Here is a 23,318-nt window from a genome sequence, read left to right on the forward strand (position 1 = left end):
TATCACTTTTATTTTCTCAGATGATGGGTTGTGAGGAGAGCCATACACAAGCAGTACAAATATATAGCTTGGACTGAGTCCAGAGCATTTCTATCTCTGCACTAACTATCCCTAGGCCTGGAAACTTCTAATCTCTGTACAATTTAATCTTGACCTAGAATGTTTTAGCCTCTGAGACTTACTGCTGAACAAACTCATGCTTTCTAGCTCTTTCTGAACTCTGGCTGCCTGGTTCAACTCAGCTGTTCTAACTCAAACCATTTCTCCAAGCTGATTCAACTAGCTTCTTTCAGCTTCTGACTGAATCACTCTGCTTGGCCTCAACCTAACTCTGGCCGTCTGTTCTAATCTTCTGGCTCCTTGTCATTCTGTGGCTCATTCTGTTTTAATCTGCAACCTGTCTCTGTAAAACTACCCTGGTAAGGCTACCTCCCCCCACCTCGTTCTCTCTGCACTGCTCTCTTAAGTGGCCTCTCTTTCCTGTATTGATCTCTTGAGAGCTAGGCATATCCATCTCTGACTCATTCTGTCAAATCTTTCTCTGATCATCACTTTGTCTGTCCTTCAGTTAGACATCACTTTCAAATGTGGCTGCTTGCTTCTACCAAACCAACCTTACCTACATTGTTTGAGATTAAAGGTGTGCACTAAGGTTGTGTCTGTGTTCCAGTCAGAGTGATTAGAGATGTGTCATTCCAGCTGGATCACACAGACATAGAGGGTCTTTGGATGTGATCCCTTGTCAGAGCAGCCATGTTGCTGGGTTAAAAATCCTCTACATACTCCATTGGAGAAAACTGATTTACTTTTTCCCAGCAGATGTCAATTACAAACAGCTTCTTGGTTAGGGGTAGGACCTCATGTCCAGTTCTTCTTCCTAGTGATGGTATTTGTTTTGGTTTGAACTGACCTTCTCCTTTTAAACTAAGGAGGCACCTTAGCTAGAATTTTACTGCTGTGACAAGATACCATGACCACAGAAACTTGTAAAAGAAAACATTTAATTGGAGATGGCTTATAGTTCAGAGATTTAGTTCATTATCATCATGGCAGAAAACATGGTGTCATACAAACAAACATGGTACTGGAAAAATAGCTGAGAGTTCTATATCTGGATCATCAGGTATTGGGAAGAGAGAGTGACACTGGGACACACTTGAGCATCTGAAACTTCAAAGTGACCTGCTTCCTCCAACAAGGTCACACTGACTTCAACAAGGCAACACCTCCTAATAATGCCATTCTCTACAGGTCTTTGGAGGTCGTTTTCATTCAAACCATCACAGAAGGTAACACCGGATCTCCAAGGAGTATTTTTCCCACTTTTATCTTGTTTTGTTTTAATTTTGTTTTGTTTTATTTTTAATTTTGACACATCAATTTACACAATATATGTACTTGTTTCCAGAGGTACTGAAAATCCTTCAACACATGTCCTCTGGTAGCTGTGAACTCTCTGGTTCCAGCTGCCTGGTAAAATCAGGGCTCTAGAAGTTGAGCGTGGGCTGGCCTATCATGGCTCTCTGCCATGGACTCTGCTCACACTCCCAACAATTCAATGAAATCATGATTCAATAAACTGTAGTTTATGAATCAGATTTATATGTTAAATTCTCAATTCACAATATATCCACACAATAAAACTCACAGCCAATTGATAAGGATATAAACCTCCTACCTAGATAAGATAAAATTGCCTACAGAAATCCATCCCAACTTCCTTAGCAATTCAAGACTACCCAGATCTGGGTCATCCTTCTCCGTCTCCATCTTGATTCTCCTCGCTCCTTCTCTCCTGCTTCTCCCTTTCCTTCTAAAACCTCTGTTCCCGCCGCCTCCCTTCCTTCTCATCCAATGACAGGCCTCATTTTATCTTGTCTGCCTTCACCTGCATAATGACATTAACGTACAGGGTGGAACTGGGAAGAGAGGGGTGGGGTGTGATTGGGATGTAAAGTGAATAAAAAATAAATTATTGGAAGAAAAAATGTCTTCCCTTGCAAAGTTTCCAGGCATTCAGTCCTTATGCAGGAGTCTGATGTAACAAAAAAGTGATTGCACGTTTTGATTCGCCAAACACAACTTATGTCAATCTAGATATAGAGAAGATCTTATCTTTCTCTAGGGATCTAATATAAAGGTTCTGGTACACAGTCCAGTCAGCTGCACAATTAGGCTTCCCCTTACTAAGCAGGTCGTTTGCTACTCCTAACGACAAAGAATTTTCCTCACTAATTTGGTAATGTTATCCAGGAAGTTGTAGTCAAGGAGATCTGATGGATGATTTCTAAACTTAACCCTGCCTTGTGAAAAGCATCTCAAGCTCTTAATCAAAAACAATGACTTTCTCCAGAGTGGACATCTTGTAGTGGACAGCTGTAGCAAAGAAAACATCAATCTTGTTAATGCTTTGACAAAGGCAGCCCAAGGTTCTTTGGATGATTTTCATTTATTTTTTGCCTATTCTCTTCCTCTAATAATGGCAAAACTGCCCCAATTATTTTCTATTTTCAATTATGTCCTAAAGAATTATGGTGGCACTAACAGTCTTTGTGTCTGTTACAGCTGTTACCTCACTCACATTGCATGTTCTAAGGATACACCACAGAACTGGATATCTTATGTTCTGCATCTTTACTGTTTCATCATGGCCCCTTAGATTTACCCATCCCTTAGGCACTCTAACAGGTACACCTTTTACATCTCCATTTTTGCCATCTCCAAAGCAGTTACAGTGGTCTGTGTTCCAAATCCCTGTGAGAGGAAGGAATGGAGAACTAGAAGTTAAGCAGATTTCTCATAGACAGACAGATAGGTAATCAAGATGGTTAACTTCCAAGGTAGCAGGCTTCTTCTCTGTCCTGACCTGAAACAGAAGGCTGGCAGCTTAAAACAATGGCCTTGTGGGTTTTTCTCCTGTGAATGGATTAGCCTAACAAATTCAAGGTCTGATTAAGACATGTATAGATTTAGGTCAATCTATACTCTTCTTTCTTCAAAATGGCCAGTCCTAATTAGGATAAAAAGACACATCAGACTTTAAAAATCCCCAACCCTCAAGGAGAGGGCCTTTTCTTTCTGAGTGCTTGTAGTATATGTGTGTTTCTTTGGCCCTAATAAAAGACTTTCTTTACTAGCAAGCAACAACAATAATAAATCTATTTAATTGTGCTAATATAATTAAGCTTCAATAGTTCAATACTCTAAGTTATAAGAGACATACTCATATTTAAGCATAAAGACTGACAGAATAACTTCCTATACCAAAAACATTAGCACATGGTCTGTATTTAAAAACCCTTTCCCCTCTCTTTTTCATAATGAGTCTGAATAGCAGCAAAGATCAGTTACAGAGACTTTATTAGAAATCTATTGTTTATTTTAGCCTTTCATTATGTCCAGTAGGCAAGGCATATTCATCTTGTCTAGAGCTATAAAAAATAGAAAAATATGAAAAACCTCAATTAATGTTGTCTCTACTGAACTCAGTGGTTTCTCATGCCATTTAAATTATCTCAGAAATGAGTTCAATGATTTTCAGAATCTAGGCTCTTATCACAGGTTTCTTCTTCACACTTCACTATGCATTGCTGCAATATTCATACATTTTATTACTTGAAAAAGAAGTTTTCTGTTTTGTTTTATTTTGCTGTCCTCTGTAATGAGCCAAATATTCTATGGATAAAGAGATTTCTTTGAATAAGGCTGAATTGCTTGATAGTGGTTTATAAACAAAATTTAAAACTAATAATTGTCAAAATAATTGTTATGCTCAGTCTTAACCCTTAAAATACACTACAAGATAATGGTCTTTGCAGTGGTGATTTCATTATTAGAACTCTAATAGTTCAAAAATAAAAGCAATATCCAAATTACATTAGGAACTCAAGAAACTAGACATCAATAAACCAAATAATGCAATTAAAAATAGGGTTCAAAACCCTGAGATTCCACCTCACACCAGTGAGAATGGCTAAGATCAAAAACTCAGGTGACAGCAAATGCTGGCGAGGATGTAGAGAAAGAGGAACACTCCTCCATTGTTGGTGGGATTGCAGACTGGCACAACCATTCTGGAAATCAGTCTGGAGGTTCCTCAGAAAATTGGACATTGAACTGCCTGAGGACCCAGCTATACCTCTCTTGGGCATATACCCAAAAGATGCCCCGACATATAAAAAAGACACGTGCTCCACTATGTTCATAGCAGCCTTATTTATAATAGCCAGAAGCTGGAAAGAACCCAGATGCCCTTCAACAGAGGAATGGATACAGAAAATGTGGAACATCTACACAATGGAATATTACTCAGCTATCAAAAACAACGACTTTATGAAATTCATAGGCAAATGGATGGAACTGGAAAATATCATCCTGAGTGAGGTAACCCAATCACAGAAAGACATACATGGTATGCACTCATTGATAAGTGGCTATTAGCCCAAATGCTTGAATTACCCTAGATGCACAGAACACATGAAACTCAAGACGGATGACCCAAATGCGAATGCTTCACTCCTCCTTTAAAAGGGGAACAAGAAAACCCGTGGCATGGAATAGGGAGACAAAGTTTAAAACAGAAAGTGAAGGACCACCCATTCAGAGCCTGTCCCACATGTGGCCCATACATATACAGCCACCAAACTAGACAAGATGGATGAAGCAAAGAAGTGCAGGCTGACAGGAACTGGATGTAGATCTCTCCTGAGAGACACAGGCCAGAATATGGCAAATACATAGGTGAATGCCAGCAGCAAACCACTGAACTGAGGAACGGGACCCCCATTGAAGGCATCAGAGAAAGGACTGAAAGAGCTGAAGGGGCTCGAGACCCCATATGAACAACAATGCCAAGCAACCAGAGCTTCTAGGGACTAAGCCACTACCTAAAGACTATACATGGACTGACCCTGGACTCTGACCTCATAGGTAGCAATGAATATCCTGGTAAGAACACCAGTGGAAGGGGAAGCCCTTGGTCCTGCCAAGACTGAACCCCCCAGTGAACGTGATTGTTGGGGGAGGGCGGCAATGGGGGGAGGATGGGGAGGGGAACACCCATATAGAAGGGGAGAGGGAGGGGATGGGGGATGTTGGCATGGAAACCGGGAAAGGGAATAACAATTGTAATGTAAATAAGAAATACCCAATTTAATAAAGATGGAGAAAAAATGGGGTTCAGATCTAAACAGAGAATTCTCAAAGAGGAATCTCAAATGGCCCAGAAACCCTTAAAGAAATGTCCAGTATCTTTAACCACCAGAGAAATGAGAATCAAAAACTATTTTACAATTTCATCTAACACCTGTCAGCATTGCTACGATTAAAAGGCACTTGCACTCCATTGCTGGTGGGAGTGCAAACTAGTACATCCACTGTGGAAATCAATGTGGCATTTCCTCAGAAAACTGGGAATAGTTCTAACTCAATTCCCAGTTATAGCACTCCTGGGCATATACTCAAAGAATGCTCCATTCTCCCCACAAGGACACTTGCTCAACCATGTTTATAGCAGCTTTATTCATAATAGTCAGAAACTGGAAACAAGCTAGATGCTCCTCAACTGAAGAATGGATGGTGAAAATGCTGTATTTATACAATGGAGAATTACTCAGCTGTTAAACTTATGAAAATTGCAGGCAAATGGATGGAACTAGGAAAAAATCATCCTGAGTGATGTAATCTAGAGGAATTTTAATTGAGCAACATTTTACTTTTAATTTTAATTCAGCTTTGACAAGGGATCGTATCTACCTTCTAGGTTTGTGTGATCGGACGTAATGACACACCTTTAATCCCTCAGGCTGGAATATACCTTTAATCCTAAACAATATAGGTAAAGTTAGTTTGCTGAAGGGAGCAGCTATGTTTGAAAGTGATGTCTAAAAGAGGAGCAGACAAAGTGATGAATCAGAGAAAGAGTTAACAGAATGAGTCAGAGTTAGGATTCACCCAACTCTCACAAGAACTGACAAGAAAGAGTGGTGAATTAAGAGAGCAGCACAGAGAGGAGTGTTTGGATGAGTGGAGAGAGAGAGAGAGAGAGAGAGAGAGAGAGAGAGAGCGAGCAATTTTTACTGGGACAGTTTTTATTTATTTATTTTTATTTATCCACTTTACATCCCTCTTACTGCCCCCCTCCTGGTCACCCACTCCCATAATCCTTCCCCAGCTCTCCTGCCTTTTGGGGCCTCCTGGGTACCCCCACCCTAGTACTTCAAGTCTCTGAGAGGCTAGGGGCTTCCTCTCCCATTGAGACTAGACAAGGCAGCTCAGCTAGAAGAACATATCCCATGTCCAGGCATATCCAATTGGATATCCAATATTTCAGTTGTTTGGGACCCCCATGAGGACCAAGCTGCATATCTGTTATATATATGTGCTGGGGGTGAGGGTAGGACCAGCCCATGTATATATACTCTTTGGTTGGTGCTTTAGTCTCCGAGAGCATCAAGGTTCCAGGTTGGTTGACTCTGTTGATCTTCCTGTGGAGTTCCTATCCCCTTTGAGGCTTGCAATTATTCCTCCTGTTCTTCCATAAAAGTCCCCAAGCTTCATTCACTGTTTGACTGTGGGTTCTGTATCTGTCTGAGTCAGCTGCTGAGTAGAGCCTCTCAGAGGACAACTTGCTCCTGTTTGGAAGCATAACAGAATATCATTAATGGTGTTTAGGGATTGGTGCTTGCCCATGGGATGCGTCTCAAGTTGGGCCAGCTATTGGTTGGACATTTCTTCAATCTCTGCTCCATCCCCAGTACCTGCATTTCCTGTAGACAGTATAAATTTTGGGCTGAATGTTTTGTGGGTGGAGTGATGTCTCTATAATTTCACTAGTGTTCCTTCTTGGCTATAGATAACTTCTTCAGTTTCCACATCTCCAACGTAGTGAGTCACAGCTAAAGTCACCCCCATTGATTCTTGGGCACCTCTCTTATCCTGTGTCTCTGTCTTGTCCTGGAAATGCCCCCACCTCCTCACCCCTATAAGTTGCAGATTTCCATTAATTTTCAAGCTATCAAGCCATCTCTCCCATCCTTCCCCACACCTGATCCTGAAGCCCCATTCCTCTCCCCATTCCTCTCCCTCTCAGTTCCCTCCCTCCATCTGCTTGTTATGGCTATGTTCCCCTTTCCGAGTGAGATTTATGCTTCCTCACTTAGGCTTTCCTTTTTGTTTAGCTTATTTGTGTCTGTAGAGTATAGCATGGTACCCGTATTTTATGGCTAATATCCACTTATCAGTGAATACATACATTCCCTTTGGGGACAAGGTTACTCCAGATGATATTCTCAAGTTCCATCCATTCCATGAAAAACTCACCATGTCCTAGTTTTTAATTGCTGAACAGTATTCCATTGTGTAGATGTACCACAGTTTCTTTATCAATTCTTCAGTTGAAAGACATCTATGTTTTTTCTATTTTCTGGCTTATGAATAAAACTGCTATGGACATAGTTGAGCAAGTGTCTTTGTGGGCTGTGGGAGCATCTTTCGGGCATATGCTCAGGAATAGAAAATCTGGGTCTTTAGGTAGTACTATTCTGGGACAGTTTTATAGAGACAAGCTGCAGCTGAAGACAGAACAAGCCAGAGAATAATTAAGAGACAGAAGATTAGAACATATTACCAGAGTTAGTATAAGGCCAAGTAGAACAATTTAGGCAGAAGCTTAGAGAAGCCAGATTGAATCAGTCACCTTGGAAGATTAGATTGAGTGGAAGCTAGAAGCTTCCAGGCCTAGTCCTAGAGAGGGAAAAAAAAAAACAGAGAAAAAGATGCTCTGGGCTCAGTCTGACCCATGTATTCACATAGGTTGGGTATGGTTTTTCTCTCATCCTGTCATCAGAAGAAATCAAAGAGATCTTTATCAGTCAGCCAGAGTTCAGAAAGAGCTAGAAAGGGTGAGTTTATTCAGCAGTAAATGTCTGAGACAACTATTACATCTGCTGAATAAAAGTTACTTTTACAGTAACCCAGAGCCAGAAAGACAAGCATGGTATGTACTTACTTATAAGTGGAAATTAGCTATTTAGTAAAGGATAATTATGCTACAATCCACAGATCTAGAAAGGGTAAATAATAAGGAAGGCTCAAGGGAAGATGCATGTGTCTCCCTGGGCAGGAGAAATAGAACAGATTTTGTGGGTGGACTTGGGATAGGTAGGGATGGAAACAAGAGGGGTGAGATGGGGGATGGAAAGAGAGAGAAAGTACTGAGAGAAGCAACTGGAATTGGGGGGGGGTTGGTAATAACATAGAAAGTGCAATGAAAAGCCCCTGGAATCTACAAGAGTGGCGCTGGAAAAGACTCCTAATAATGATATATACAGAGCCTGAACTGGCTGACTTCTATAACCAGAAAAGGCTCCCAGCAGTAGGACCTGGACATCAACACAGCCACATAATCTTTGACCTATACTTTGTTCTGCCTGCAAGACATGCTGGGTAATGGTGGCAAAGAACTTGTGGGAGTGACCAACCAATAACTGGTTTAACTTGAGGCTCACACTACAAGAGGGAGGCTATGACTGACACTGCCAGGATCCAGAGGCTGGACAGCCCAAAAACCCAGGGTAGAATTAAACATGATATTTTGGTATACTCAAAGATCAGTGCCTAGCACAATTGTCATCAGAGATGTATTATTAAACAACTGAGGGGTTCAGAGGCAAAGACCCAAGGCCAAACATTAGGCAGAGCCAGGGGAAAACTGAAGAGAGTGAGGAAGGATTGTAGAAGCTAGAGGGGTTGAGGACACCATGGATCACCGCCCACAGAATAAATTAAGCAGGGCTCATGGGGGCTCACAGAGACTGAAGTGACAAACAGGAACCTTGTATGGGTCTGAGCTACATCTCTGAATAATGTTATGGTTGTATAGTTTTGTGTTCTTATGAGACTCCTATCACTGGGAATGTGTGTGAGGAGGAGTCTCTGACTCTGTTGACAGTTTTCCTCCTAATGGGTTGCATCATCCAGCTTTGATGTGAAGGTTTGTGTCTAGTTTTTATTGTATGATTGATATCCCTGGGAGGTGCTCTCTCTCTCTCTCTCTCTCTCTCTCTCTCTCTCTCTCTCTCTCTCTCCTCTCCTCTCCTCTCCTCTCCTCTCCTTTAAGGAAATGGGGGAGGAGTGAATCCGGGACAGTGAGATGGGGAGACTAGGAGGAGTGGAGGAAGGCCAAACTGTGATTGGGATGTAATGTATGAGAGAAAAATTTTTTAAAAGATAAAAAGTAAAAGCAAGAATAAATTAATGGGATTGCATAAAATTAAAGTGTTTCAGCACAACAAAGGAAATAATAATTTTAAAAAAGGAGAAACAGCCTACAGAATGGGAGAAAATGTCTGCTGGATATTCAACGAAAGAATAATATCCAGAATATATTTTAAAACTCTACAAAGCAAACACAAAAATAACAAGTCAATCCATTCAGTAAACGGACATGTGGTCTGGAGAGACGTCTCAATGAATATACGGAAACGTGTTTGACATCTTTTGCCATCAGGAAAATGCAAATCAAAACTTCATTGAGATTCCATGTCATCCCAGTCAGAATAGTTATTCTATTCTACTCTTTAAATGCTAGCAAGGATTAGGGGGAATTCTTATACACTGCTGGTGGAAATGTAAATTAGCTCAGCCTCTATGGAAATTAGAATGGAGATTTCCTTCAAACGAACAAAAGTTCAACTATACATCCCAGCTAGGTCACTCCTGTGTGTATATAGCCAAAGAAAATAGATTTAGCATACAATAGAGATACTTTCATACATGGGTTCATTATGGTACTGTTCACAACAGGCAAAATAGAGAGGCAGCCTAGATGTCTATCAATAGATAAATGGAAAAACATTGTATATGCACAATTATATAGATATAGATAGCTTAGTTACAGATATAAATTTATATCTGTGTATATGATAAAGTTTTATCTACACATGAAGAATTAAATAATATCATGAGTAAGAGATTTGAGTAGAACTAGAATTTAGTAAAATTAACCAGATATAGAAAGTATCATGTTTTTTTCTCATATGTAGAATCAAAACCAAAACAAAACACCTGAAAATAGAGTATTGACATTTAGGGAAGGTGACTAGGGGAGAAAGGAAAGGAGAATAAGAGAAGACGGCAGAGAGAATTCATCAGAACAGCAGAACAAAGCACAGTGCAAGCACACATGGAAGGAAATGCACAGGGAAATGACTTAATTTGTACAATTAATATTAATTGAATAGCTACAATAAGATAATTAAAGAAATTTAAGAAATTAAGTTGTTTATGTGGTTATACTAATTGGCCCCATCTGAACATACCAACTGACTAAAAGATATGTAAATACTATATTGACCAGCTGTTTAAAAGTTTAAAAATAAACTTTTCTTCCTTAAATTGCTTCTTGTACTATATTTATTTAAAGCAATAAAACATAACTAATACAGTCATTCCAAGTGTAAAAACCCCCAAAGCCAATTCTTAGATGACTTAAAAGAAGGTATTATTAACTGCGATAAGCCCTTGTGTTTATTAAGAAAAGCATTTAAGATATTGTGTGCTTCCTCATGTCAGAGTGTCCAGCACCATAACATTTATAATATCATTTGGCAAAATTATAGTTTGAAAGTCCTCATGATAATATCTAAAATTTCACATATAAATTAGTTGCACCAGTACATGAGCCCTGGTAGGTTAATCTTAAAGGTATTGCTTATGATAATTCCAAAAATATATCCAACGTGCTAACAACTACATCTTGGTATTGTAAAAGTATGATATAGCCAGTTTCCAACAAGTCTTTTGCTCTGAAAACTTCCAAATGGACTTTACCCAATTCACCCAAATACTTTCCACAAAGGGCTATGCGTGTTTTCTTGTAATGATTTATTTATTGTGTGAACAAAACTCCCTAAAAGAAGCTGTATCTTCAGAGAATGATTGGTTGATTAGAATTTCAGTACTGTGGAGAGATTGAAACGTTGGGGGTCCAAAAGCTATTATTACCTTATCTTGGGCTAGTTCTAGCCCTCTAGAACGTAGCCATTACTCACCCACCTTGGTGTAACTAATGGATAAAAACCTTTTGGAATTTATTAACTTAGCAGTCTACTAGTTTCCACCAACCCAATAGGTAAGAATGCTATCAGACAGCATTTTTGGCCTATAGGAAGTTTCCTTTATCCATAACTGCTTCTCTGATTTATCCACCAATGTGTTTTAAATTTGCCTTGAATTATAACTGTCTTTGTTTTATAAAATTATAAAACATCATGAAACTGCTCCCATGTAGGAACATGGCATTTGGATCAGCTAAGTCTAGGTTTCCAGGTCCTGGTCACTCAAAATAGATCCAGAATAAACTATTTCTTACTTCCTTTAAGATGAGAGTATGTTTATTTGTGCCAATAATGCCAAGGTGGACTGAAGCTATTCCTCACTGGAATCCTAACCATAGTAAAGACAAAAAGACTTACTTTCATTTATCTGACTTGCAGAATCCCCATTTCTTTTTCCCTTGTAACACAGGCACTTGCATTATTAGAATTTCAATTGATTCACGTAAATTTTTACCTTTTGTGGAGAAATGTCACCATGTTTATTACCCATAACCTTCAGGAAATGTAGAGAGAACTACTGGAATTCTAAAACTAAAGCTATCCTTAGAAATCTCAAGCTTTGAAAGCCCCAAATACAGCTATTAGGTTTAGGATTATGAGATCAAGTCCTATAGACTACAGGTTAACTCTTATGGGTTAATTGTCTCATGTACTAAGGAAATTCACAGTTCAAGATTTGATCAAATTGCAGGTTTAATCATTAAACACTCATACAATACTTTGAAGTTTAGCACTATGTGTTATGAGGAACATTTACAAAGTGGTTAACAAAATACACCATTCATAATCTACAATCTGAAAATTTATTCTCAACAAGATATCAGAGAACTGTTGAATTAAAATATAATTGAATTTTACCTTAACAGGAACTGTTAACAAGTGTTCCAACAATACTCAAAAGTTTTGATACCTTTATTCTCCTTTCAACTTAAAATATGTGAATCACTTTTGGCGGCACCATTCAGGCAGAACTGTGATGGGGAGGTGAGCTTGGATATGGTCACCATTTTGCACAGTTGTGATATATGTACCTCAGAGAGTCACAGCCCCAAAGGGTTTGACCCTGGATTGTTTCTTGCTGCAGCTATGCCTTCTCATGTTTGTCATTGCTATACTCCTCCTCTATCTAGCATGGTGTGAATGGGTGTGGAGAGAACCTCCCTGCCTATAGTCTGGTGTGATTGCTTTATGGGAGACAGCCCACTCTAATGGTCAATTTTCCTTCAGATCAATACAAAGATGAACTTTCATAGAATATTGTTGTTTAGATTAATGATTTTAAAGAATTCCTAACTTGATTTAAATAGTTTTAGGAAATTAGCATGGTTGGTAAGGAAGACCCAGGAGATGGTTTAGGATGTTTTGCCAGGAAGATACAATAAAGATAGAACTAAGAGTCGAATGGGCCCCTCTTTGTGGAGTAGTGAGAGCTGTATAGGCTAGAAAAGGAGGACAGTGAGCTTCTATGCATTACATGCACATAGTTGTACTTGTGGAAATGAAAATAGGTTTGAGACATGTTAATGATCCAAGAAAACATTCATGCTAGGTTGGATCTGAGTTCCTTGATCTTGTGATCTAAGGATGTGGTCACAGGCTTTTGATGCGAACTATAAAAGGGCAGGGTTACGAACAAAGAGTAAATGATCCTATTATGAGTATAAGAATAGATGATTAGCTAGTTCAGTTGAATAGGATTTCAAAAAATAAGAGATGAAATAAAATGACTTGTTTCTTGGTAAATACAAATTGTCATCAGCTAGCATAGGGGGAAAATCGCTACAATACACTTGGCTTGCTTAAATTTTGTTAATCAATGACAAGAGAACTATTGCTTTGAGGTTAGGATGAATTTGTGGAATGAAGGTAGATGGGAAATGTTCAGTTAGGTGTGGCTTGCAAAAGAATATATAATTAGCAATCATGTTGCAATTTCTCTGTGTAATGATTTTAATCTGTTTTTGAAGAATACGTTTTTGTAGTGATTGTTTTTGGGGAATATGTAACTTGTGGCTATGAGGTGATTTTTGTTTTGCATGTTAGGCACTAGTGTCGATTATTGCAGAAATATTTTTTTAAAAATTGAACAAATTGTGTATAGCTAAAACCAAACAATTCAGATATATTATGGATGGATAGGTGGTCTTCAGAAACCTCAGAGAGCTACAGAATATGGCATTTAAAGATTTTTTTATCATTCATTATTAGATAGCTTCTGATTTTTTTATTTTATTTTATTTATTAACTTGAGTATTTCTTATATACATTTCGAGTGTTATTCCCTTTCCCGGTTTCCGGGCAAACATCCCCCTCCCCTTCCTTATGACTGTTCCCCTCCCTATCCTCCCCCCATTGCCGCCCTCCCCCCAACAGTCTAGTTCACTGGGGGTTCAGTCGTAGCAGGACCCAGGGCTTCCCCTTCCACTGGTGCTCTTACTAGGATATTCATTGCTACCTATGAGGTCAGAGTCCAGGGTCAGTCCATGTATACTCTTTAGGTAGTGGCTTAGTCCCTGGAAGCTCTGGTTGCTTGGCATTGTTGTACATATGGGGTCTTGAGCCCCTTCAAGCTCTTCCAGTTCTTTCTCTGATTCCTTCAACGGGGGTCCTATTCTCAGTTCAGTGGTTTGCTGCTGGCATTCGCCTCTGTGTTTGCTGTATTCTGGCTGTGTCTCTCAGGAGCGATCTACATCCGGCTCCTGTCGGCCTGCACTTCTTTGCTTCATCCATCTTGTCTAATTGGGTGGCTGTGTATGTATGGGCCAAGGTTGGGGCAGGCTGTGAATGGGTGTTCCTTCAGTCTCTGTTTTAATCTTTGCCTCTCTCTTCCCTGCCAAGGGTATTCTTGTTCCCCTTTTAAAGAAGGAGTGAGAACCCTAGTGCACGGAAGCTCCCGGAAACGGCGGCGCATATCTTCCCGGTTGCTGCCGCCGCAGAGAGCTCGCAGGCAGCACCCTGCGAGCAAACTTGAGCCTCGGGACCACAGGTAAGATCAACTTTTCTGCTGCAAGTGACCTGCCTGGTGAACTCAAGACACAGGCCCACAGGAACAGCTGAAGACCTGTAGAGAGGAAAAACTACACGCCCGAAAGCAGAACACTCTGTCCCCATAACTGGCTGAAAGAAAACAGGAAAACAGGTCTACAGCACTCCTGAAACACAGGCTTATAGGACAGTTTAGCCACTGTCAGAAATAGCAGAACAAAGTAACACTAGAGATAATCTGATGGCGAGAGGCAAGCACAGGAACCCAAGCAACAGAAACCAAGACTACATGGCATCATCGGAGCCCAATTCTCCCACCAAAATAAACATGGAATATCCAAACACACCAGAAAAGCAAGATCTAGTTTCAAAATCATATTTGATCATGATGCTGGAGGACTTCAAGAAAGACGTGAAGAACTCCCTTAGAGAACAAGTAGAAGCCTACAGAGAGGAATCGCAAAAATGCCTGAAAGAATTCCAGGAAAACATAAATAAACAAGTAGAAACCCATAGAGAGGAGACACAAAAATCCCTGAAAGAATTCCAGGAAAACACAATCAAACAGTTGAAGGAATTAAAAATGGAAATAGAAGCAATCAAGAAAGAACACATGGAAACAACCCTGGATATAGAAAATCAAAAGAAGAGACAAGGAGCTGTAGATATAAGCTTCACCAACAGAATACAAGAGATGGAAGAGAGAATCTCAGGAGCAGAAGATTCCATAGAAATCATTGACTCAACTGTCAAAGATAATGTAAAGCAGAAAAAGCTACTGGTCCAAAACATACAGGAAATCCAGGACTCAATGAGACGATCAAACCTAAGGATAATAGGTATAGAAGAGAGTGAAGACTCCCAGCTCAAAGGACCAGTAAATATCTTCAACAAAATCATAGAAGAAAACTTCCCTAACCTAAAAAAAGAGATACCCATAGGCATACAAGAAGCCTACAGAACTCCAACTAGATTGGACCAGAAAAGAAACACCTCCCGTCATATAATAGTCAAAACACCAAACGCACAAAATAAAGAAAGAATATTAAAAGCCGTAAGGGAAAAAGGTCAAGTAACATATAAAGGCAGACCTATCAGAATCACACCAGACTTGTCGCCAGAAACTATGAAGGCCAGAAGATCCTGGACAGATGTCATACAGACCCTAAGAGAACACAAATGCCAGCCCAGGTTACTGCATCGTGCAAAACTCTCAATTAACATAGATGGAGAAACCAGGATATTCCATGACAAAACCAAATTTACACAATATCTTTCTACAAATCCAGCACTACAAAGGATAATAAAGGGTAAAGCCCAACATAAGGAGGCAAGCTATACCCTAGAAGAAGCAAGAAACTAATCGTCTTGGCAACAAAACAAAGAGAAGAAAAGCACACAAACATAACCTCAATTCCAAATATGAATATAATAGGAAGCAATAATCACTATTCCTTAATATCTCTCAACATCAATGGTCTCAACTCCCCAATAAAAAGACATAGATTAACAAACTGGATACGCAACGAGGACCCTGCATTCTGCTGCCTACAGGAAACACACCTCAGAGACAAAGACAGACACTACCTCAGAGTGAAAGGCTGGAAAACAAATTTCCAAGAAAATGGTCAGAAGAAGCAAGCTGGAGTAGCCATTCTAATATCAAATAAAATCAATTTTCAATTAAAAGTCATCAAAAAATTTAAGGAAGGACACTTCATATTCATCAAAGGAAAAATCCACCAAGATGAACTCTCAATCCTAAATATCTATGCCCCAAATACAAGGGCACCTACATACGTAAAAGAAACCTTACTAAAGCTCAAAACACACATTGCACCTCACACAATAATAGTGGGAGATTTCAACACCCCACTCTCATCAATGGACAGATCATGGAAACAGAAATTAAACAGTGATGTCGACAGACTAAGAGAAGTCATGAGCCAAATGGACTTAACGGATATTTATAGAACATTCTATCCTGAAGCAAAAGGATATACCTTCTTCTCAGCTCCTCATGGTACTTTCTCCAAAATTGACCATATAGTTGGACAAAAAACGGGCCTCAACAGGTACAGAAAGATAGAAATAATCCCATGCGTGCTATCAGACCACCATGTCCTAAAACTGGTCTTCAATAACAATAAGGGAAGAATGCCTACATATACGTGGAAATTGAACAATGCTCTACTCAATGATAACCTAGTCAAGGAAAAAATAAAGAAATTAAAAACTTTTTAGAATTTAATGAAAATGAAGGTACAACATACCCAAACTTATGGGACACAATGAAAGCTGTGCTAAGAGGGAAACTCATATCGCTGTGTGCCTGCAGAAAGAAACAGGAAAGAGCATATGTCAGCAGCTTGACAGCACACCTAAAAGCTCTAGAACAAAAAGAAGCAAACACACCCAGGAGGAGTAGAAGGCAGGAAATAATCAAACTCAGAGCTGAAATCAACCAAGTAGAAACAAAAAGGACCATAAAAAGAATCAACAGAACCAAAAGTTGGTTCTTTGAGAAAATCAACAAGATAGATAAACCCTTAGCCAGACTAACGAGAGGACACAGAGAGTGCGTCCAAATCAACAAAATCAGAAATGAAAAGGGAAACATAACTACAGATTCAGAGGAAATTCAAAAAATCATCAGATCTTACTATAAAAACCTATATTCAACAAAACTTGAAAATCTGCAGGACATGGACAATTTCCTAGACAAATACCAGGTACTGAAGTTAAATCAGGGACAGATAAGCCAGTTAAACAACCCCATAACTCCTAAGGAAATAGAAGCAGTCATTAAAGGTCTCCTAACCAAAAAGAGCCCAGGTCCAGACGGGTTTAGTGCAGAATTCTATCAAACCTTCATAGAAGACCTCATACCAATATTATCCAAACTATTCCACAAAATTGAAACAGATGGATCACTCCCGAATTCCTTCTATGAAGCCACAATTACTCTTATACCTAAACCACACAAAGACCCAACAAAGAAAGAGAACTTCAGACCAATTTCCCTTATGAATATCGACGCAAAAATACTCAATAAAATTCTGGCAAACAGAATCCAAGAGCACATCAAAACAATCATCCACCATGATCAAGTAGGCTTCATCCCAGGCATGCAGGGATGGTTTAATATACGGAAAACCATCAACGTGATCCATTATATAAACAAACTGAAAGAACAAAACCACATGATCATTTCATTAGATGCTGAGAAAGCATTTGACAAAATTCAACACCCCTTCATGATAAAAGTCCTGGAAAGAATAGGAATTCAAGGCCCGTACCTAAACATATTAAAAGCCATATACAGCAAACCAGTTGCTAACATTAAACTAAATGGAGAGAAACTTGAAGCAATCCCACTAAAATCAGGGACTAGACAAGGCTGCCCACTCTCTCCCTACTTATTCAATATAGTTCTTGAAGTTCTAGCCAGAGCAATCAGACAACAAAAGGATGTCAAGGGGATACAGATCGCAAAAGAAGAAGTCAAAATATCACTATTTGCAGATGATATGATAGTATATTTAAGTGATCCCAAAAGTTCCACCAGAGAACTACTAAAGCTGATAAACAACTTCAGCAGAGTGGCTCGGTATAAAATTAACCCAAATAAATCAGTTGCCTTCCTCTATACAAAAGAGAAACAAGCCGAGAAAGAAATTAGGGAAACGACACCCTTCATAATAGACCCAAACAATATAAAGTACTTCGGTGTGACTTTAACCAAGCAAGTAAAAGATCTGTACAATAAGAACTTCAAGACACTGAGGAAAGAAATTGAAGAAGACCTCAGAAGAGGAAAGATCTCCCATGCTCATGGATTGGCAGGATTAATATAGTAAAAATGGCCATTTTACCAAAAGCAATCTACAGATTCAATGCAATCCCCATCAAAATACCAATCCAATTCTTCAAAGAGTTAGACAGAACAATTTGCAAGTTCATCTGGAAGAACAAAAAACCCAGGATAGCTAAAGCTATCCTCAACAATAAAAGGACTTCAGGGGGAATCACTATCCCTGAACTCAAGCAGTATTACAGAGCAATAGTGATAAAAACTGCATGGTATTGGTACAGAGACAGACAGATAGACCAATGGAATAGAATTGAAGATCCAGAAATGAACCCACACACCTATGATCACTTGATTTTTGACAAAGGAGCCAAAACCATCCAATGGAAAAAAGATAGCATTTTCAGCAAATGGTGCTGGTTCAACTGGAGGTCAACATGTAGAAGAATGCAGATCGAACCATGCTTATCACCCTGTACAAAGCTTAAGTCCAAGTGGATCAAGGACCTCCATATCAAACCAGATACACTCAAACTACTAGAAGAAAAACTAGGGAAGCATCTGGAACACATGGGCACTGGAAAAAATTTCCTGAACAAAACACCAATGGCTTATGCTCTAAGATCAAGAATCGACAAATGGGATCTTATAAAACTGCAAAGCTTCTGTAAGGCAAAGGACAAATCGGCAACCAACAGATTGGGAAAAGATCTTTACGAATCCTACAACGGATAGAGGCCTTATATCCAAAATATACAAAGAACTCAAGAAGTTAGACCGCAGGGAGACAAATAACCCTATTAAAAAATGGGGTTCAGAGCTAAACAAAGAATTCACAGCTGAGGAATGCCGAATGGCTGAGAAACACCTAAAGAAATGTTCAACATCTTTAGTCATAAGGGAAACGCAAATCAAAACAACCCTGAGATTTCACCTCACACCAGTCAGAATGGCTAAGATCAATAACTCAGGTGACAGCAGATGCTGGCAAGGATGCGGAGAAAGAGGAACACTCCTCCATTGTTGGTGGGATTGCAGACTGGTACAACCATTCTGGAAATCAGTCTGGTGGTTCCTCAGAAAATTGGACATTGAACTGCCTGAGGATCCAGCTATACCTCTCTTGGGCATATACCCAAAAGATGCCCCAACATATAAAAAAGACACGTGCTCCACTATGTTCATCGCAGCCTTATTTATAATAGCCAGAAGCTGGAAAGAACCCAGATGCCCTTCAACAGAGGAATGGATACAGAAAATGTGGTACATCTACACAATGGAATATTACTCAGCTATCAAAAACAACGGCTTTATGAAATTCGTAGGCAAATGGTCGGAATTGGAAAATATCATCCTGAGTGAGCTAACCCAATCACAGAAAGACACACATGGTATGCACTCACTGATAAGTGGCTATTAGCCCAAATGCTTGAATTACCCTAGATGCCTAGAACAAATGAAACTCAAGACAGATGATCAAAATGCGAATGCTTCACTCCTTCTCTAAAAGGGGAACAAGAATACCCTTGGCAGGGAAGAGAGAGGCAAAGATTAAAACAGAGACTGAAGGAACACCCATTCAGAGCCTGCCCCACATGTGGCCCATACATATACAGCCACCCAATTAGACAAGATGGATGAAGCAAAGAAGTGCATACCGACAGGAGCAGGATGTAGATCGCTCCTGAGAGACACAGCCAGAATACAGCAAATACAGAGGTGAATGCCAGCAGCAAACCACTGAACTGAGAATAGGACCCCTTTTGAAGGAATCAGAGAAAGAACTGGAAGAGCTTGAAGGGGCTCGAGACCCCATATGAACAACAATGCCAAGCAACCAGAGCTTCCAGGGACTAAGCCACTACCTAAAGACTATACATGGACTGACCCTGGACTCTGACCTCATAGGTAGCAATGAATATCCTTGAAAGAGCACCAGTGGAAGGGGAAGCCCTGGGTCCTGCTAAGACTGAACCCCCAGTGAACTAGACTGTTGGGGGAGGGCGGCAATGGGGGGAGGATTGGGAGGGAATCACCCATAAGGAAGGGGAGGGGGGAGGGGGATGTTTGCCCGGAAACCAAAGAATTATTATTAAGTATTAAATAAATTTAAAAAAAATTTAAAAAAAGAAGGAGTGAAGCATTCACATTTTGGTCATCCGTCTTGAGTTTCATTTGTTCTAGGCATCTAGAGTAATTCAAGCATTTGGGCTAATAGCCACTTATCAATGAGTGCATACCATGTGTGTTTTTCTGTGATTGGGTTACCTCATTCAGGATGATATTTTCCAGTTCCGACCATTTGCCTACGAATTTCATAAAGCCGTTGTTTTTGATAGCTGAGTAATATTCCATTGTGTAGATGTACCACATTTTCTGTATCCATTCCTCTGTTGAAGGGCATCTGGGTTCTTTCCAGCTTCTGGCTATTATAAATAAGGCTGCTATGAACATAGTGGAGCACGTGTCTTTTTTATATGTTGGGGCATCTTTTGGGTATATGCCCAAGAGAGGTATAGCTGGATCCTCAGGCAGTTCAATGTCCAATTTTCTGAGGAACCTCCAGACTGATTTCCAGAATGGTTGTACCGGTCTGCAATCCCACCAACAATGGAGGAGTGTTCCTCTTTCTCCACATCCTTGCCAGCATCTGCTGTCACCTGAGTTTTTGATCTTAGCCATTCTGACTGGTGTGAGGTGAAATCTCAGGGTTGTTTTGATTTGCATTTCCCTTATGACTAAAGATGTTGAACATTTCTTTAGGTGTTTCTCAGCCATTCGGCATTCCTCAGCTTTGAATTGTTTGTTTAGCTCTGAAACCCATTTTTTAATAGGGTTATTTGTCTCCCTGCGGTCTAACTTCTTGAGTTCTTTGTATATTTTGGATATAAGGCCTCTATCTCTTGTAGGATTGGTAAAGATCTTTTCCCAATCTGTTGGTTGCCGTTTTGTCCTAACCACAGTGTCCTAAAGAAAACTTGTTTGACAATCAGATAGGTCTGCTCTGGGCAGCATCCTTATTCTACCTCAAAGAAGATGATGAGCACCAATAACCTCCATATTGAGTTTGCCTCAAATGTGGCGAGGCAGCCACTGGGCAAGAAACTGCCCTTGCCTCAATTGCAGACAGAGTATTGTTGCAGACAGAGGGAAGTTGACTGCCACGCCTTGCAATTGCAAAGTAGGCAAGTCCTTCACAATTGCTGCTTCACACAAAAGTCTGTCATGTACTGGGCCGGGGGGCTGGATATTAATGCTCCAACGTGATAGAGACAATTTGTGGGTGGCTGTCCAGACAGCCAGAAACCTGTATCATTTCTATAGCGTTGGAAGCTGCTTGCTTTCCACTTCCTGCATACTCGAGTAACATTTATTCTTTCTCAAGTCTTCGATGTGGTTGAAGACTAGATAGTTTCACAATTAAGCTTACATTGTTAGAATTTAGAAAAAGGTTTTTACCAGGTATAATAGAATATGATTTTTAAGTATAGAACTCTAAATCGCCAAAATAAGATAGATAGTCAAGTACTTTCTCTCAAGTTGCTAAATACAAATGGACTAGACACTGTAAATGTAATTATTACCTGATGTTCTTCAAATTGTTAATATTGTATATAATTTTAAAATTAATTAATTAATTAACATCACAAACACTGCTTCCCCTTCTGATCATGAGATGATCTTATTTTTTATGTGAGAATTTTGTCTTAGGTGGTACAAAAAAGAGAAAAAGTAAAGTGAAGATTTTGAGCATACTTCAACAATAAGATGTTGGGGGACTGAGGTGCGTGCGCACGCGCACACGCTCGTGTGTGTGTGTGTGTGTGTGTGTGTGTGTGTGTGTGTGTGTGTTTGTGTTTCCCCTTTTCCCTGGCCTCAGACAATTAAGTCTTGCTACTTCAGAAAAAAGTCTGTTGTGTGGTTAACCATCAACTCCACATCTCCTCTCCAGTACTTAACCTATCAAAGCTGGCTTTTGACACACTTTCTCTTGATTCCTGGAATATTAACTACAAAAGATGTTAAGTTAGGGTTCTTATGAGCCTTTGCTTATGAAAATACCATTTTCCAAACAATGAGATAAGCTTCTGCCATCAAAAATGAACAGCCTCCCCCTTAGACAGTGTAACAAGATAATTCAGCAGTCTGGTGTGTTTGCTTTGTTAGTAATGTTACTTTCATTTGTCTTCATATTGTTATTTTATCCCATACGGTCTCCCATCACTTAAGGAAAAGCAAAATTTTCCTGTAAAGTCTTTCCCATCTACTGCCGCTCTAAATTTAACCAACTTCTATATATGATATCCTCTACTAGGTCCTGCTGAGGTATGGAGCTAATAATAGCCGTGCAGATACATTTTGCTATATTTTAGCCTCCAAAATGGACACAAGCTATGATTATGTAGCTTTCTAAGTATAACCAGATAGTTTTATGGATAGGATTTTATAAGTTCTGAACTTCTAGGAGAGTTCAAGGACTAATAACTAATTTCTAAAACTTTCTGTGTTGCAGTTGATACACGGGCCTTGTTCAGAAACTTATATGCTATTGCACTTGTCTCACATCAGAGAATTCACACTTACCTTGAAATAAATGGAGCAAGGGAAGCTAACCAGAATCAGTCTCAGACCACACTCTCTAATCTCTTTGTTAAAGTTTCATAATTACCCAGGAGACAAACCTTTAGCATGTCCTGAGGGAATTTCTGGATTTGGCTAATTGGAACGTATAGACATGCCTTGACTGCAGGTGGCATCATTCTGTGGACTGAGGTCCTGAGATTAATAAAAAGGAAAAATAATGAGCGGGCATTTCTCTCTATTCCCTGACTCCAGATGCAATGGGAACAGTTGCCTCAAGTATCTCAACCAGGATTTCCCTTCCATGATGGACTGTACCCTCACACTGTGAACCAAGAATAAACTCCTCTTTCCTTAAGTGCCTTTGCTGGGTAGTTCATCAGAGCAATGAAGAAAGAGATAAATGTGGTGGATTTATTTCCTATGACTTGATGCCTTCTGCCCTTGGATAAAACGGGGTATTATAAAAGAGATAGGTAGTTCCTGGTGTCCGATTGATTCCATTATTAGTTGTCAGATAAATATTGATGCTCTCCTGTTTGCACAAACAATTTCACATGTTATCAGCGTCAAATAAGAATATTCTGCTATGAGTGTTCGGCCAGACAGAAACATGATGTCTCTGTAATCACAATGTAACCAGAACAAACAAACAAGCAAGATGTTTAAGTCATAATGATTAACAGACATCCTTTTACCCTAGCGATAGGAGTGACACTCTGGATATAACCACTACAATGTTATATACATACAACAAAATCCAGGAGTGAGATTTATATATGTGAGGTTTTTGCATAATTACATTATTCCTTTGACTAACAGTC

At 39.6% G+C, this 23,318-nt stretch overlaps 1 protein-coding gene across 1 annotated transcript in view; it reads left to right on the top strand.

The window, feature by feature from the left end:
* Window positions 1–23,318, top strand: part of Magee2 (MAGE family member E2) — a 59,093-nt gene that overhangs the window by 30,841 nt on the left and 4,934 nt on the right. The gene's annotated exons all lie outside the window — the stretch shown is intronic.

This window comes from Rattus norvegicus, chromosome X, assembly GCF_036323735.1.
Source record: "Rattus norvegicus strain BN/NHsdMcwi chromosome X, GRCr8, whole genome shotgun sequence".
In the NCBI taxonomy this organism is placed as follows: domain Eukaryota; kingdom Metazoa; phylum Chordata; class Mammalia; order Rodentia; family Muridae; genus Rattus; species Rattus norvegicus.